This window comes from Bombus vancouverensis, chromosome 2 (genome assembly GCF_051014615.1).
Source record: "Bombus vancouverensis nearcticus chromosome 2, iyBomVanc1_principal, whole genome shotgun sequence".
In the NCBI taxonomy this organism is placed as follows: Eukaryota; Metazoa; Arthropoda; class Insecta; order Hymenoptera; family Apidae; genus Bombus; species Bombus vancouverensis.
The window spans coordinates 6,023,663-6,040,572 of record NC_134912.1 but is presented as its reverse complement, the minus strand read 5'-3'; the positions used below and the strand labels follow the sequence as shown (position 1 = coordinate 6,040,572).

Genomic DNA, 16,910 nt, shown 5'->3' with positions numbered 1-16,910 from the left:
CTTGCTCAGCGCGATGTTCAGAAAGGGAAAGTCACTAGCGAGATTCCAGATGAGCGATAGCTTAAGTTATGAAGGGAAGAGTAGAAGGGAGATGATAATTAGTGGATTGTTCGTTTGTGTGGCTTGATAAGCGAATGGGTCGAATATACAAGCTGAGTTACTAACTTGGTTATCCTATTAACTTTTTTAGAGACGAATTTAGTAAGGTCAAAGAAAGATAATTGTTTTTTCTTGTTTCCTGAGAAATATAACGTACGTGGAGCACAGCGTATTAAATTTAATTTCTCTAGAAGGAAGCAAACCTTTTAGATTTTTAGATAAACCCAGGCGAAGACTGTAGCATGGCGAACAGACGAGTAATGCAGAATTTTATTACACAGATTTTTACTACTACTTCGTTTTGTCGATACCAGCTGTTCAAAGGGAATGTATACCGTTTCACGGTATAATTTGGAAAAAAGACGAACTAGAAAATTATGTAGCGTTACTGAGAATTATTGAGAAAAGGGATAAGTAATTCTTGCTGAATAGTTTCGTAATATAGGTAATGATCGAAATATTATCCATTATAATCAATGTAAATTTATAATCAACCAATATGAACGTGAATTACACGCGTTCTAGTATGTTTTTGTATTACGATCTTGTATGTATTCGAGTATCGTGATCGCCAATGATGTGAAATAGTGACAGACCTTTACCACCTATAAAACATCTACGGTAGACTAACTTTTGGTGGAGATATCTACTTGACGGAAATTGAAATCCGCGAATTTCGGGTCAGAAGTTGACTGACTAGCAATAAGCTCGTCGCCATGGCACTATGGCAGCACCAAAAAATATTTGCTAAGTGTGGGGTTCGAACCCACGCTCCCAGAGGGAACCAGAACTTAAGTCTGGCGCCTTAGACCGCTCGGCCAACCTAGCTGTCTTCTCGACTTCACTTTTATCTCTTGATGAATATCGAAATAATAAAAAATTAATTATTATACACATGTATATTTATTTTCTTTAAAATATTCTTAAATTTTTATTTAACATAAAATAAATCGAACAGTTGATCCTGCATACACTTATTATTTGCATTAAATGCAGAAACAACATCTCCTAAAAATCTTCTAAAAATACCTACAAGTGGTGCATAAAGAAATTAATCTAGAAAATACATGGCATCTTGAAACGTGTGACTTACCGCAAGTATGTATCGATCTACATTGCGAGATAATCAATTATCGCAAATTGTAATTAGTACCTACAACGTTTCGTCGTCAGTATTCATAAACTGAGAAATGTTCCAATCTTTATGAATACTAATTGCATATAGAATTGCGTGTTTTAAATAATTCATTAGCTCATTTTATTTACCATGATGAAACAGTGCAATAATTGTATAATAATCGTTTAATAATTACAAGTCGTGAATAGTAATTACGCTCAAATTCGACATTGTTATCATTTATTGATCTTGGTTATTTCGGAATAGACATATTTAATGATTAGCCCTCTTTCGATTTTTATGTTACACGCAGTCACGAATAAAAATTGTGGCGCAGGCAAGTCTCTTTCATAGAAAATCTTGCGTAAATTTGTGAACAAACACGATTCTTCGTTCAATTCTTTTGTAAAATATAATTTTCAGTCGGAGCATTAAATACATCGTAAGTAGGAGTTGAAAACAGTTATTAGACACATCGATCTCAAATCTCTTGAAATATACAGAACTTTATCGCGAATAACTATTACAAGGCACTGAAATTTATAACTCCATCCATTTCGATATGATTTCTATATCGGTTCCTATATACCAGTTCTAAAACCATTATGTTTTTGGTTCCATATCGGCTACAAAACGTTTCTAAAATCTCATATCAACTTTACGGTAATTGAAATCTTACGTTTCATAAAAAATTTAGTCTATTATATGCCTTCTATTATTTATTCATATTATATAACTGCTTCGAGGTAACGAATTACGATATACTGAGATTTAAGCTCAAAAGTTAATAAGATTAATAATCAAAGGTTTTAATTAGTAATTAATATATCGTAAAAAAAGGATTGAACAAGGTAATCTTATACATAGATATCGTAGAAAAGTGTCCTAATACTTTTTTTATAATTGCATATATGTATCTATATGTATATTGCTTTGATACATTTTTGCACACAGAAAATTTTAATCAATGATTCGTGTCTATGTCTCTTTTTTTCCTTAATTATACTTCTTGAAGAAGAATAAATTTATTGTTACGAGAAATCAACAGGTGTCCTACTTTAACAGCAAGCAGGTTATCGATCAGAGCCACTACAGGCATCGATATAAACAAAAGAAATGTTTTCAATTAGTACTATTACTTAAAACTCCCAGAGTGCATTAAGTAATAGTCGATATCGAAGCACGTGATCCTTTATTATGTCATCCATACAGCGTACTCACGATTGTATTATCCGCAAAATGTATTAAAGTCATAAAATGAAACATCGATTCAGCATTTCTCGTGAATAAAAACCAAATTTTTTAATAACTGCCTCTTTAAACGAGCATCAATTCTTTGTGCGCGAAAATACTAAAATTCAAAATTACTATTATGCACGTAGAATGTGTTATTCAAGATACAGAAATATTCCTATCCTTCGTGACACTTTGCACAGCTGAGTAGCAATGAAGCGATGTTCAAGCCAACAACTGAAATACGTGTGGAATTCGAACATTCAGCCTGATAGCAGTCGGAATATTAACTTATTACCTAACCAAGCATTCCAGACATTGCGTATACCTAATTCTGGGAAGTAAAATTTTCACATTATTGACCGTGCACTGCTGTGTGTCCCTCGTGAATACCATAATAGACATATAATGTAGAGTCAAATATACATTTGCACAGTATAATGATGTCGCTCTATAGTACCAACATTCTGATCATACTGAATAGCGAACTATAAGTAAATCATTAATATCGATTTATTAACTATAAAGGTATCTCTTTTTTATTTAATCCTTCATAAGGATATGTAATTTAAAAATTTTTTGTATGTGTATATAAATTTATACAAACTACTTTATTTACCTATTACTGTTGTACTTTATTACTTATTACTATGTCACCCTAGCGATATCACGTAGAAAATAGAAGTATCATTTTTATTTTCATGATATATATATTAATGTTGTAATTACATATACATATATATATATATATATATATATATATATATATATAGTTACAACTTTAATTACTTTTATTATATATTATTATGTGTCATATATTTTTAAATATACAAACGTTTATGTATACAAACGTATATGTATGTGTTTTCCAAAATCTTGAAATTAATACATGAGTAATACTATAATTGATATATTTCCTATTGTACAAATTGTTATATATACATATTTCTCAGGCAGATTTTAAATATTATAACATTTAATTAAATAATTAAACAATTAATTTCTTGACGATTTTTCAGATGTACGTAATTTTAGCATAAGTGTGCTCATAAACGAGAATGTACGAATACACATTAATCAAATACCGATACTGTTCGATTGATTCGAACTTCCAAGCCAAATCTAGTTCGACATTTCTCTTTTATAGATTCGAGACACCTCGTCGCAACTATCGAGGAGATTTCAGCTGGCTAATCGAGCATCCCGAAATTCAGTCACTTAGAAATTGACGAGAGAGATTGACTGCAGCGTTCGACGCGCACTGATTCAATTTTGACCGGTAAAGGATCGACGTGACAACGCCACTATTTGACGCACAAAAGTTCATCGGAATCAGACCACGATACTTCGTTGGAATTATCAACAAAATATAGGAAGAATAGGAAAGGCAAGGCGCAAATGCGAAAGTAAATACCATTCATGAAATTCAAAGAAAGGAATTTCGCTTATTGAAATCTATTTGAAATTATTTCCTCTGTTTTTCACAACAATAAACAGATTCCATATAGTCAGAGAAATCTTCGAAAAACTATCAACACGTGATCTGCCTTTATAATCGAACTTTTCTCGATACGTTCTTGTTTATTGTTTAGTAACGTTCTTACAAAAATATTACTATCGTTTATTTATTGATTCGCACCATTTGCAAACTTCCGGTTACAACTCCATTTATTTCAATATCTTATGTTGTCTTATATACTATTCTCACCACAAGCACTATCTTCCTTCCCTTATAGTTTCACTAAATAAGTATTAAAACCAATAATAAACTTAACATAGTCTCAATTCGAACTCAATTTATATATATTTGAACACATATTAAGCATATACGTATACATAAGCATATCTTAGAGCCATTCTTTCTGGTATATTGTATTCTAATATATATATATACGCTAATTGCATTTGTCTTTGGCGCTGTTCAAAACAAATTCCATAGTTCCCATTTAATACGTACGCAAAGCTGTTACAGTCGAACGATTAAATAATTAAATAATTAAGATTCTGAAAAATATTACCAACGATAATAAAGGAGCAGGCATTGATTTGATGAAATTTACGTGCAACGTACTTCTCGAAATACAAATATCCCTTAAAGTAGACTCTCGAAAATATATTTTACGGAATATACTGGAAACTATTAGGTACAGAAAAAAAATTCAACTATGTAAAGAGCTTAGAGAGCTTTTAAAGAAATACATTCGTCAAAAAATGTAGCAAAAGCTAGCGCATTTTTCCTATTTTCGTTGCAAAATACTGGCCAGTTTCACAGAAGTTTAAATATAGCAATTTTAAACAATTCTACAAACTACAAATAAATTGACATTTTTAGCTTCATCGGTGTAATAAAAATTATTACATCTGTAATTCTGTCTGAGCCATGAAACATGTATAATGACCGTAAAACATCTAACATTTTATGATATTCCGCGTGATTATGAATCTTTGTAAACATTGTGAATACTTGTTGCAGGACGGGTATTTGTGTGTGTTTCATAAGCATCAACAAGTATTCTGATGCGTGTACTATAAACGTAAATATTAACCTTAATGATTGTTGCTTGCTTTAATATTACGTATGTGTACCTAGTAAATGTAACAAGTAAATATCAATAGGAAGCGATAGAAATATTTTCGAATGATAATGAAACTAATATCGTGGCTGATAAATCTGAATGCTAAATGAAAACGGTTTAGCTAAAGCAAAATATAATCGACGTACATTTACATTTATTTAAGTCAGAGCGATAAAAGTTAATATTTTTTATCACTGTACGTGGTTTCTGATAATTAATAAATATCTTTATCGATACGTAATCGTAAAATGAAATCTAATAATGGCTTCTAAAATCGGCACATAAAATTAAGGTATAATTAATTAATTATATTGTGATACTGGTAATTCTGAAAAATTAACATTCGTATCACGCTAGTAATAATGTATACGCTTACACGTGTTGACTTCATTTTTATTTCCTACTCCACGTTACACGAGTATATACGGCCGATAAATTTATAAACATAGTATTAATGTTTTCGAAATGAAATACGAAAAATTTCAAATTGACTTCCTGCAAATGAGAACTAAGATACCTACTTTCTAAGGCATCACTTTTCTACATAAGAAAAACCGTTGCGAGTTTGCATTGAATAAACAAGAATAGCTTTTAATTTAACATCGAAAAGAAATGATGAAACTAAAAGAAGGAAGACGAAGAATTTAATATAACCATATATATAACCAAAAGAATTTCATATAACCATATCAAATATAACCAGAACAACTGAATACTTTAATATATTAACCCACTTTCAAGTTTCCACCAGGAATCTTCAATTTCATGCAACGGTAAATATATCAACTGTTTCTATTCCCACTTTTAATTTTCCTAAGAAACACATAAATACGTACTTAACAGAAGCCCACAATTAGATTGAAAATGTTTATGTTATTTATAGAAAATTTTAATGTGCAAAAATATACAAGACGATAGGTTTCATAATTCGCAATAATATCCAAATGCAAAACATCCAAAATAAAGTACTCATTATAATTATTTCGGTTCCACTGCTTTATTTGTGTTCATAAATGTCCATATATTAGTCATAGTTTTAATCTCGCAACTTCTTTTATTTAAAATAACGAGTAGTTGATTTTATCCTGTTCAGTATGTTTCGAAGATCAAAGGTAAAAATTGAAACGCGTAGGAAATATACATACACGCATAACCAAGTCAATGACATAATCGTATAAAAATTATATACATCAAGTACTTATTTGAGTTCTATCTCATTATTCTGATTCATCTTCAACCGCTTTTCACTCTTTGCTTCTTCGTTGGCAATTTCCTTGCAGAAAGATGATTTAAGAAAAAGGACTGTCAACAGTTTCTTTCCTCTAATTGTTCAGGCTTTTACGTATGCAAAACTAATGTTCTTGCGATAGGCTGGCAAAAGTGTATCAAACATCATAGAAATTATATTAATTACAAAAAGTCGATCGGGTTACGACCAAACGGTACTTTCAGCGGAAAGTGAGTATTTTTCTTCGTTTTCAAATTGCTTTAAGCTATAACAAAAGTATATCTAAGAGGCGCACCTATCGGCAAGAAGAAACCTTGACATTTCCAATGTTGAATAAAATTAAATTTCAACGAGATTTTAGTTAATTATATTCTTTCAAGCTAAACATTTCGAAACATAGTGAGAACTTTTACGATGATTTAAATAAAATCAAATCGCGCGATTCTTTAAATCGCAAACTTTCACGTTGAATGTGATGATTTGTGATTCTTCGGATTTGTATCGTGTTATTAACACGTTTCGTGACCGCTCGGGTTTATTTCTTCAGAAGAGATCCGAGAATTCTTTTTTCAGATTTAGTTCATTTCTTCGACAGAGGGCTGACATTTCTTTTCAGATCTTTCAAATCTGAAGAAGCGAATCGAAATATTCACAAAACGTTAGAACGATACGCGATCTACTGATAACGCGATCGAAACCCAAAGAATCCCACGCACGAAATCTCTTCGACAAGTCTCGAGCAACCGAATGCAACTACGATCGAATTAATCGCGACGATCTTGCAAATAAGAAAGGAAAAAATTTTCATCTAATAACAATGTTTCGAAAAAACGGGAAACGTGGAGGAGTGTGTTTTTTCCAGCACGTTTCGCGTCTGATTCAGAGGAAGCATGGTTTACCGCGGCAGCGTAACCCGCTCTCTAGCCAGCCTTCACTCAAGGGAATTTTTGATTAAAGTTTAATTTACAGGAATGGCTTCGTCCTGGCGCACTTTAAAATGAAATTTTTCATTCTTACCCCGGCTCCTGGCCGCCAGCCCCTCTCACACCCACTTATCATCCTCGTGACCGGACCACTCGGAATGACGTCTGCGAGTGTCACGGATTCCTCCGCATTCGTAATCTCTGCCGCTTTCTTCCCGCGAACAGGGGAATCTTATCAATATTTCAGATCGAAGACTCGTGCTCGAGGATGGGCTCTATCTTGGAAGAAAAAATTCGGTGATGTCTGAGAAAGAAGAAACGAGGAATGTGCTTGCTGATAAAAAGGAGAGGCTGAATTTATATGAAACTTTCATATACACGTGTTAATATATAGTGTGTCCGGTTTATCTCATACCGCTTAAATATTTCGAAAAACATGAATGATACAAAATAACGTTTCAGGCGAAAATTGCACGATATCGAGGGGCACGTGCTATATATACTCTCGTGCATTTGGCCTTGCGATGACCCTGAAACCTCCTGCGAAGGATATGTTACGATTTTTAAATGGCAAATTACATTTTTTATTACACATTCTTGTAACTGACACTTAGACGTTTTCAAAACGCTACTGTCCCCTGCCTTTCGTACCATCCGCTATCCAGATATGAACCATAAATTTCGATGTGTCCATGTCGCCGCCATTAGCGTTGTCTGTTGTATACCACGGGGACACATAAAAATGTTTTTTTATAACGCTACTACTGGTATGGCATTGTCGAAACACAAGGTCACACTTTCCCAATGTTTAGCTAATATTGCTTTGTCGAATTCGAAAATTCATGTCACGATAGCGGATGCGAAAAGCACAAGCTTATAGTATTTCCAAAGCCTTCGAGTGTCGGCAACAAGAACATGCGATAAAGGAAGGAGATAACTACTTAAAAATTTTCATCTCGATTTCGTTGGAGATAACTGGAAAGTTAAATGTCGTGCAATTTTTATGAAACGTTTTTTCGTATCATTCATGTTTTTCGTAATATTTGAACGATTCCTTATACAGGAAGCTCACAGATTTACTACCCAGCGTTTCTCTCGCAAACGATAAGTACGAGGAAAGAATGAAAGAGAAGGAAGATGAATGGTTCATTCAGCGTTGAGCTATATATTCATGATAATATCTTTTTCGCAAGTAAAAAAATGTGCATTTTGCAGTTGCATTATTTTCTTTAATAGAAACCATTTTCTTTTTTTTTTTTTTTTTGCATACATCGAACCCTCTCGTCATATTACGTGGAAAGGTATTAGGGTAACATGGTCGAAAATTAATTTAAAAGATATTTTATTTCTATTATATTAGATATATTATTGTTATTTGTATTACTATTATCACTATTATGAGATATATCAGATACATTATTTTTAATTTTGTAGAATATCATGTGTAAGACAAAGAAAACATAAATACGAGAGCACCGCATTACGTCTGTCTTTTCTTTCGCATGATATTCTGCAAAATTAAAATTAAAATATCTTTTAAATTAATCAATTTTCGACCATATTAGCCGAAATACATTTTTACGTACAATGGTAAGAAATTTCGATGTATGAAAAACAAAAAATTCCGTTTTAAAGAATAGTTCAACTTAAAATACACACCAATTTTTGCATTTGTGAAAAAGATATTATCTTGAATACGTAGTTCATTTCGAACCATTGCTTCTTGTCTTTCTTTCTCTCTTTTCGAAGATTTGTAACGTGCAACGTTTTAGAAAGCGACGAATCTTTTGAAAAAAGTACTTACAAAAATAAATAAGCTTATTTCACTCTATTCGAAAAATCTTTTCTGAAACTTTCGTATACGCATAATCTATGGCATGAAATAATAGGTCAATATTAATTATAAACCCTCAATTACGAAAGAAAATAAATAAAGAAAAATCATAAAAATCATAAAAACGGAAAATAGTAGTCTATTCGCTTTAATAAATATACTTATCGTATGAAAAGAACAGCAAAAAGAGAAAAAAGATATTTCATTCCAAATATTCCAAGGAAGAATATAAAGAAGAAGGCAAATATGTTTCCAATAGTATAAAGAGGAGAAAAGGAAGAGATGAAAGAAACACAGGTTCCTCTTATATAATCAGTCAGGGAAATTGTTTGAATAAACAGATCGAAATGCATAAAAATTCCACACTTGTCCGTTTAAGTCCTTTCTTTCTCCATTCGACTCGTTCATTTATTCGAATCTTCGCAGAATCAACGATGTGCAAGCGGAGAAAATTAACTTCGTAAGAAGTTAAACTTGCACGTTCGAAAGTAGGTATGATTGCATTAAAGCCGCTGAAGGAATCCGTGTAAATTGGAAAAAGTCCCGGCGCGTGATTCTTTTCTTGATTTGTGTCCTGCGTTAATCTTCGAGGTCTTGTCCAAAGGAATATTTTAATAATTTTCAGCAATGGTGAAACGAGATTGCTACGACAACCTGTTTTGTTTGATACAACAAAAAACAGAAAACAGAATTTCCTAAAGATCCTATTCTAGCGAATATCATGTTTTTCTTCTTTTCAAAACAATCAGATAAAAAGATTTTGTAGCAGGCGATCAAATTTTCTTCAAATAAAACATAAGAGAATTAAACATCGTATTCGTCTCTATGGTTTCTTATGAAAATTGGATTTAAAATAGGTGAATATATAAAATGACTAAATAATTAAAAACGTCTGTAATCGTGCGTTAAAGTGGGTTGCACGACAGTGATATATAAAATATTTCTCAACTTTGATATTAATTTTCTTTGAATTTAATTTTAACATAAAAGCAGATGCTCATTATTTCACATAATTACTCGTAGAACAAATGTCGTTTTCTTCTATTCTCTTAACAAAATTAAACAAATTATACTGATACGAAATAAAATACAGACAAAAAGTTTGCTTATTAAAAATACTTAAATGTTTACTGAATAAAAATGCACCTTTATCGAAATCAGTGCAGCTAAATTGAAACAATTGATAGCAGAAAAATAATATAAGAAACTAATAAAATATCATATGAAATGTTCCCTGGTTGGAAAGACTTAGATATTCAAAAATTCTATTCAGCAATTCTACTTTAAAATATATTACGGTTATGCCTCAAAACTTCCTTTCTGCTACAAAGTATTGTATTGATCGAATTCACATTTCCAATTCCACCGTATACTGTTAAAACTACAACTTCCTTTTCTCTATTTTAATTCTTGTCAAACATTCCGCGCAACGCACAATCTGATCAAGAATCTTCGTATCGTTGAACCTGCTATAGAAATTGCTATAACAAACGCGTATAGCGATTCGCAGGAGTTACGTGGCTGAACACGAAGAACGTGCAAGCGAAATTACGATTTCACGTGTGACGCTGAAACTACTTTATTTCTTCGCTACGAGACTACGTAGCCAGTGAATTTGCTGACATTCGACAGTCATAAAGTTTTACACGAAACACTATAAATGCAGTGCAGAGAAACGACATTTTTTTTAAACGCGCTATCGAATATATACAAACTGATACATTGAAAAAGATTAAACGTCGCATGGTGAATTAGTTGTATATGTGATGAAGGTGTTTATCTAAATATACAGAGTGTCTCATTTTAGTCGATCCACGCAAATGACTCCTAAACTGTACGTTATCCGAAAAAGTGCTTCAAATAAAACTCGCTTTGTTTCAAGGATGGTATCTTTTGATGATCGTAAACCTTATCTAGGTGGACGTGGTTTCGAGATTTCACGGTGACCTCTGTTTTGTTTGTGTAGAACTATACGCGTTTTTATGCATCGTTCGATGCATTTTTTAATTCTCTACAAAAAAGAAATTGATTGTGAAATTTATCATGCGAAAAACAAGCAAGGATAACGCAGAGCTTTTGCGTTTATGTTATCCTAGTCTTTCATACATTCAACTTGATGAAATTAAGATTGAAATATCTTTTAAACGATGCATTTTCAAATACAAGTGCCTTGATGCTTGTTTGCATAATATTAAGAACTGCATTAAATGGCGTAGGAAAAAATGTACATGTCCATTTAAAATGACAAAGATCAACGTGAAGTCTCGAAATCGCCTCCATCTAAAAGAATTTGGTGGTTATCATAAGGCGTCGGCCTTGAAGCATGCTTTACTCGAAACACTTTTTCGAATAACGTAAAATTTAAAAGACAATATACAACAGTTTAGGAGATTCCCTGTATATTCATGTAGATATAAATCGACAATGCGACATTTACTATTTTAACCGATATAGTAAATAATTATGCCCCCGTGATATTAAATTATTCGAGTAGTATTGCGTATCTCGTTAAATTCATCTTTGCTTAAATTAATTAAATGGGAAAAATCAATACATGAATTCATTATATGATATTAATGAATAATTAATTATGTTGGCATTTCTCGTAACTATATTATAATTCTACTGACAGAAAACAAACAACGGAACCGTTGTGAGCATATGGTGTTTTATTACGGTAGCTAGCTGCGATAAGTCCAAAGTAACGTTAAATAGGCGAGAATAATATTTTTAATTTACCGTGATCTTACGCGAGGAAAATGATAAAAAAAGAACAAAACTTTATTCTCTTAATTTTATATCAATTTCTTGTGTCCATGATAATTTATTTTTACATCAGAGAAAAATTCAACGTGGAGAAGCAGATTAAACTATATGGTTACCGCACTCTATATTACTTTATCTTTACCTCCAGTACTCGTGTATTTCCAAAACATTCAATCGTTAACGTGCCTCTTCCTAGATATAAGACAATAAATCCCGCGATACGCTACCGACATTATGGGAAACTGTAGGCTCGAACTCGAAAGACTCGAACCCAAGTAAAAGAGTGCCCGTCTCTCGGTTTTTAAATCCCAGGAAACAACTTGAAGGAGAACTGAACTCTTCTGAAAACACCTAGATAACCCCTCCGGTGATCCCTCAATCACAGCCAGCTTCCCACGTTGCGGAGCAGACGTATCGATGTAACGCAAGTAAGAACGTTGTTGCGCAAACTTGCGTAAACTTTGAAACGATTCAAACAAGTCCGTAAACAGAATGCATAAGAAAGCTATCGAGCATGGACGAGAAATCGCGCGTAGGAAACTTAGAAAAGCTCATTGTAGCGCGAAACGGTCACTTTTGTGCGTAAGTGTATATGTACTCGCTCAGTGTTACATCGTGACGAAAAAGGATGAGAAATATGAACTGCTGTCCGTATTTTTATACAAGGTTAGCTGTCAGAGATAGACACAGTACGATGTAATACGCAATACTCATCAAACGATTAAGACTGACAGACTGAAGGCTCGTATGGCGCGAGCCGATACCGAAGGCTCGCCCAGACACGTCCAGTAATTTAGTCGAGTGGCGAGTAATTCAGTAACACATCATGCGTGAACATTAAAATTTAGTCGAATAATTTAGTAAAATGGTTTACTCCAGTGACATCCATTCCGTTAGATTTTTCCGGTCGAGTAGAATTACCCCGTTTGTCGAACTGAAATAAACCGAGGATTATCGCAAATAATGGAGGAGTATTAGAATCCTGAGATTTGAATTCAATTGAGAAGTCTTGGGACAAGGTAGATAAGTCAGTACCAACGTATCATCAAAATTAGAAGAAGAAATTTGGTGAATCACTGGAGATTGTTGAAAGACAGTTCTCCGTGAGAAGCTTTTCATAAATTCCAAATTGCTAAAATTGTATAAAGCAATGAGATATAGTAAATACAAACGAGAAATTTAACGTTATCGTACACAAAGATGAAATTTTTAACGTGAGATACGTTTTGTTTACTTTTCTATTTATTTTATTTTACCTATTTATTTCGAGATTCCATAATCTCTGTTATTATGCAAACTTCTAAACGAGGTAACAATTCTCAAAGGTTTTTATAATTTCCTAATCGTTTCAAAAGTTCCTCTCATTTTCTTTAAGTGTCCTAACAATTATGAACGTAGTGTATGTACGTTTCCCCCACTCAGCAAACAGAGATGAAGAAACAAATTGAAAAATACAGAAGAACAACCGCGTAAACGTCCATGTAAACGCGAGGACGACGGACGAACTTTTCTTTTCGCCATCGTGGTGAAAACAAAATTCCTGAAAGACCTATTCACGGTGACGTTTTAACCGTGCGACCCGGTAATGAATCGACGACGAACGACGCGCGTCCTCTTTTCAATTTTTAAAGGGCGAAAGTTGGCGTGGCTTATCGCGCGACGGCTCGTTCAAATAGTTCGTCCAATGGGACAGTTAGTGGCAATATCCTATCGCTCGTTCCAACCTTCCGCCGATAGTAAATTCAGAATTGATGGAATTTTTTCGAAACATGTTTTCAAATAATTTTCCAAGATGTGTTTTCAAGTAATTTTCAGAGACGTGTTTTCGAGTAATTTTTCAACAAATTTTCCTAAAATCTTCTCCGAATTAGTCGACTTATCTATTATTCACGTATATCGCTTACTATTAAAAAAAAAGAATTCAAAGTTTTTGATAAAATGATCACGAATATGATCTTCTTATCAAATAGTACAATTTTATTATTTAAAATAACTCGTTTCTTATGTAATAACTTATGTAAAATAACCGGCGCTGTTCTTCTAGAAAATACTTCGCTTTTGGAGTCCGAAAATTGACAATTTTTTTAAATATATCACTTTCCTAGCGCATCAATGATATTTGGAATCACGCTTAATTTTTTAGATGCAGCGTAATTTCTCCTATATTTTCCTCGTTGGTTTCGTGATCATTCCGTTGAAAAGAAATATTCACAGTGACATTTTGCAAATGTCACAAAATCGACAACTTTTTTTTTAGATATACCACTCTTCTAGCAAACCGACGATATATAACATTAATCATTCTTGGTTGTTTCATAACCATCCATTGAGGAAAAAGGTTCACTGCGTTTGCGCTTCGTAATACCTATTAACGTTCCTACATAGAACATCTTGTCATTAAACGTGCTCTTCGCTGCAAAGTCAAATTAATCAAAGTGCATCGCGACAGAAAAGATAAACTTTTTTATAGGTTAGTTCTCGGTCGTGCTATTCAAGGTTGATCATGATGTTGATAGAACGACAACGATCGCGATAGAAACAGCTTTTAAATACTGCTTCTAGAAGATTAATCAAAGCACACGAATTTCGTTTCCGCATCTTGAGCCGCGAAGAGCCGACACGCGACTGAAAAAGAAAAGCAATTCGTAAATTGAACTCGCGCGAAGAATAGTCTTCGGGCGAGTGCTCTCGATTCGGTGCCTCGCCTCGTCTGGCCTGTTCAAGGGTTCTCGAACGTTTTGAGGGTGATGTGTTGTTCAGATACAGTAACAATGACAGAACTGAAAAAGAAGCAGCTTTTTATAACAAAAGTGAATTGAAGCGAAGTTAAGTGCTTTCTTTTAAAAAGACATTGGAAAATAAAAGTTTTCGCTAACAGAAACAAGCTGAAGTTAAATTGTCTTTTCGATGGAAGTTGTTTGGTCTCGTATAACAAGAATAAATTGTAGTTCCAGGTCCGATGCATAAAATATAATAGAGGTTGTAATTAGACTGCGGATGTTATATTGTACGTTTATAGGAAATTTAAAGGTACGGAAATGTACAGAATATGCATAACGTGTAGAAATATATTAAATAACCAACACAGTAAATAAAACGAATCTATTTATTACATCCCACTTCTCCGGTTATGTTCATGAAATAATAATAGTTGTCGTTCGCTATCTAATTTACTTTAATTTAAGATAATTACAATGTATTATCTTGGATTGGATACAATGGATTTCTTGAATTAAATTTTCTATCCTACAAATTTATTGTAAATCTACATTTCTGTGGTATGTTTGCTTATTCCCCAGAGACTCATAAATAGGTAGTTATAATTCTATGAGCGAAAACAAAGATTATATTCAGCAGAAATTCCCTAAAATCTCTTAATTACTGGATACGGTATATCCCATTTACTCTAATGGAATGCAAGTTTAATTATAAAGAAAGCACTCAGAAGCAACAGATTATAGCCAGGAAGTAAAATTTGGCACGATTAATAATTACATCAAAATTTCAACTTGATTTTCAATGACCATATACAAGTACGCTAATTCCTTTCTCAGTCCACGTAATAATTTCCAATATGCGTTTCAAAAAAATTCAACGTTTTATGTCTTTACGTTACGTAAAAAATATTCTACACTTCGTACTTAGAATTTTATTCTTGATATTTCGCATTTTTATTCCCTCTGCCTATTAATGGATACATTCATTCGAGCAATAACAGCGTCCTCGACGATTTTCGATATTCTTGCTCGGTCGAGAGACTGGTAAATTTAACAAAAGTTAGTGGAAAAGTTTGTAATTACCTTGTTTCGCTTATTTCAATGTTTTCAGAAAGGCGGGATCGTTCGAGAGTACCATTAACAGCTGTAATAAAATAGAATGGCACAATCTTCTCCGAGCGCGGAAGAAATATGAAAGCGAATTGACCGTGATCGGCAATAGGCATGGCGAAAGGGCGATAGGCACGGCGAAAAGTCGATGCGCATAGGTGAAATACGATAATTGTTGCGTGAGAATCGCTCGCTACGTTTCAGACAATTACCAGGGTATATACGTTGGTTTTTTTGCCGCATTAGCGGAGCCTCGTTCCTATCAACGTTTATTGAAACCACATTTCTGCGGATAAATTGAATGTAGTATCCGAAAAGAAACTAACTGGCACAATACACCTCTCATAATTATTCGAAAAATGTAGATTTTATGCTTCACTTCGTTTTTGCTATAAAAATTAATTCGCTGCTAACTTAACATGTACACGACTGGGTCAGCGTAATGTCTTTATTTCAGACGTACGCTGATCCAGCGCGGATTAAGAGTTGTTATTGCATATTTCTGACTTGAAAAGTAGTTTATTTCTAAATTAGAAATAACAGAATAGAATACAATAGAATAGAACGAATAACAGGATATGAGTAAATCTGAATGAATAAAGCTGAGCTGACAATTAATTTCAAGAAAATGATTGAAATCGTATTTGCCATTTTCTTATGGAGTTAGTAGACTGTAGATTTTTATTATTTATCAAGATATTTCTAGCATCGGTATAATATAACCAAATGCGCAGTTCAATTATAGATATGTTTGAATCAATGTCACAAGTCATCTATTCGCATAAAAGAATCTTCTTTCACGTAATTTACGGTTTACAAATTAAACAATTTGACGATAAAGCATTTCTCACGCTTGATTTGAAAATTTTTCAAGACAGTTTTACCATTACATTTTATGTTTTAAATATCCATTTTATCGCTTCATATATTCTAATGTATGTACAGTACACAACTATAACAATAATAATAGCTGCGATTTTATAACTAAATTACATCGTCTAAAAAATAAATAAATGTCTAGATGCCTTTTATCAATAGTGTACAGAAAAATGTGACAGAGTTGTGAGATTATTTTCCACGCATAAATTTACAAACAACAAATATAAAGTCGATGTTTTTGATGTTAAATATTTATTCGAGAGATTAAGTGAAATATTACATTTTACACGATTTTAACAACAGAAAATGTTCCTTGTTATCTCTAGTTAGTACGTATGCAGGATTTTATGATAAACGTGTTGGAGCATTGCAAAGATATGTTGCGAGGTAAAAGCAATTAACGTGCATGTTTCGAAAGTTATACGAAG

The 16,910-nt window shown here is 32.9% G+C and overlaps 1 non-coding gene across 1 annotated transcript; it reads right to left on the bottom strand.

Annotated features, from left to right (window-relative positions):
* Positions 1-844: 844 nt before the first annotated feature.
* TRNAL-UAA (transfer RNA leucine (anticodon UAA)) lies at positions 845-927 on the bottom strand. The gene has a single exon. It is a non-coding gene; the product is annotated as a tRNA-Leu (tRNA).
* Positions 928-16,910: the final 15,983 nt, after the last annotated feature.